At 43.7% G+C, this 2,760-nt stretch overlaps 1 non-coding gene across 1 annotated transcript; it reads left to right on the plus strand.

Annotated features, from left to right (window-relative positions):
- Positions 1–680: 680 nt before the first annotated feature.
- LOC147829470 (small nucleolar RNA U13) lies at positions 681–782 on the plus strand. The gene has a single exon (XR_015449054.1). It is a non-coding gene; the product is annotated as a small nucleolar RNA U13 (small nucleolar RNA).
- Positions 783–2,760: the final 1,978 nt, after the last annotated feature.

Here is a 2,760-nt window from a genome sequence, read left to right on the forward strand (position 1 = left end):
CTAAGCTCATCGATGGAGACGTCTATCAACGCATATCGCATACTTTCTACCCAATCACCTTCCAAACACAAGGGACTTTGGGGCCGACATTTTAGATCTAAACCATAACAAATACAATATTGTTAATGTAATAATGTTAACAACTTGGGAATTCTAGAGAGCCACACTTTTTAGTCTATATTCCTTGAGTCTTTTTGTTTTTCTAACAGAAAGGATTTACTAGGTGCCACCTGTCTATTCAGAAGTCTAACTAGGGGTTTGATAGCCATATTCTTGGTTTTAGCTTTGCTGCAAATATAGTGTTTCTTCATTTTTATCTATTTAAGTATTTGAAGTTGAGCAGCAGTTACTTCTTTCAATGCTAAAAGTTGTGAATTTCTGAACTATTCTCTCTGATTCCTGCTTGTTAACTCGCCAGTCATTTCTGAACACATCTGTCTTGTGGGAATTTATGAGATGCAGCTAATATGCACCAATCTGTTTTCCAACCCTGGAAGCTCAGAGGCACATCCTGTCTTCCACCTTGGGCAGCTCCTGGTCCCAGTTTGACTGGGCCATAAGGGACTCTCCCCATTTTGAGGGCACTTACTCTACTTGTTTGAGTTTGTACTTTCAAGATTCTGCCTAATAAATCCCCTTATGCATCTTACTGATGGGTCTTAAGAATTCTTTTTCTTCCTATCCTTTGGTTCATGAACGTGATGATTGGGTGTTCATGCTGTATGCATGAGATGTACCGCCCTCAAACCTTGTTACGATGTTGGCACATTACCCGTCTGATCTGAGAAAAAAAAAATTCTATTTCTGTGATAAAAGTCAGCAAACAGTAGCAGGGGTCAAGGCTCCCCATCTCTGCTTTGGGGACCCCTTTGGCCTGTGTCTGGGGACAATGGACTCTGATGAAGGAAAGTGAATCAAGAGAGGCTGCTTTGATTGAGTGTGTCACTCTAATTTAGCCTGGCATTTGGGGAGCACTATGTGATCTCGGGTTTCCGATACTCACACCCTCTGACAGAAACATAAATTCTCAGGATTCTTCTGTGTGCACAGTTCTCTGATTCTCCCACCACTGGGATTATTTTATTTCTTCAAGTAAGGTCATCTAACTTTGTCAGGTGCCATGGCACGTGTCCATAATCCCAGCTACTCAGGAGGCTGAGGCAGAAAGATCACAAGTTCAAGGGCAGTCTGGGCAACTTAGTGAGACCCTATCTCAAAATCTAATGAGAAAAGGGCTGGGGACATGGCTCAGTGGTAAGTGCTCGCATAGCATGTATGAAGCCCTAGGTTCAGTCCTTTGTAACCATGCTCCATAACTGTCCACCTTGTTGAGAAGTCTTCCCTTCTGAAATGATGTGATGAACCTGAATTTGTGGCTTGTAGGAACTGAATGGAAAATTCATGTGTGGTGCAGATTCTGATTTAGAGCTGATTCTCAGGAGTCTCTGAAGCAACTGGTTTCCAAACAGAAGTATACATGTAATTACTTAATACGTTAATTGCTCTCCTCTGCTTTGGATCACATTTGGAATTCATAGTGCACGAATAGTGCCCACTTCTAACTTCCAAGTGGCTTGACAAGAGCAGATGGTGCATTTCTCCCCCACTGCTTTTGCTTCTGTTTTAGTCACCTTTCTCACTGATGAGATAAAATACCTGATACCCAAAGTTAAAGGAGGAAAAGTTTATTTGGCTTACAATTCATAGAGGTTTCAGTCCATAGTTGGCTTTCTTCAAGGCAGAGTGGCACATGGCAGAATGGGAGAAGGTAGCAAAGCAACAAGGGATCTTAACAGGGTCTTCCTGCCCCTTTTATCTTATCCAGGCTACTTAGGGCAGGCAGCACTCACACCCTCAATCCTAGTGCCCTCGATCCTAGCACTGCACCATGAATCAATTCCAGGGTCACACACTTTAGCTCCAGCTATCTCTGAAAAGCCCCACCTAAGACTGCATGAGGCTTTGGGTGACATCTAGACACAGCCGTAACACCTTCTTTCCCACAGAAGCCTGCTGTCTGTGAGAGAATCTGGAAACAACAGCAGTGCCCTGTGTCAGAGGAGTCAGTGCCTCTGGGAGCTCGGGGCACCAGAGCCTCCACACACCTCCCTCCTCCGTCACCCAAGTTCCAAATGCCCCAATGCAGTCACTTTCCACCACTGTCCTTGTCCACCATTTCTCCCAGGAAGAACTGTCCTCAAAGTTATACTGAAAAGGGAAGCAAGCGAGTAGAATTTCATGATGTGCCACCACGTCAGGCTAATTTTCTTTCAATGGCAATGAAAACAGAACCCAGGGCTTCATAAATGTCAGGCAGGCACTCTACCACTAAGCTACATCCCAGGCCTTTCTTACTTATTTATATTAGTACATGTTTGTATTTTTCATTTCTAGGTACTACATTTTCATTGCTTTTTAAATGTGCTATGGTACTGTTTATATTTTTGTAATTTCTGCAGATATGTTCAAATTTTTATTTAAACGGTTTAAGTATAGCTGATTTATAATCTATGTATAGCTGATTACTCTGCTGCCTGAAGTATGTGTGGGTCTGTTTCGCTGTTATTGTGTCTACTGCTTCTTATTCAAGCTGTTGTATTTCCTTGTGGACCAGGTTACCTTGAATTAGTTGCCACTTCATTGCCCTTGAAGATTTCCCACCTTGGGCAGACCCTGGGCCTCGGTAGATGCGTTGGGGCCAACAGCCTCCCCTCCCCGGCCCAAGTGTGGCAGTGCCAGGTGTTCTCCACTCCCTCCGGG

The sequence above is a fragment of the Heterocephalus glaber genome, unplaced genomic scaffold, assembly GCF_053883595.1.
Source record: "Heterocephalus glaber isolate CG9 unplaced genomic scaffold, H.glaber_assembly_v1.0 deba00000594, whole genome shotgun sequence".
Classification (NCBI taxonomy): Eukaryota; Metazoa; Chordata; class Mammalia; order Rodentia; family Bathyergidae; genus Heterocephalus; species Heterocephalus glaber.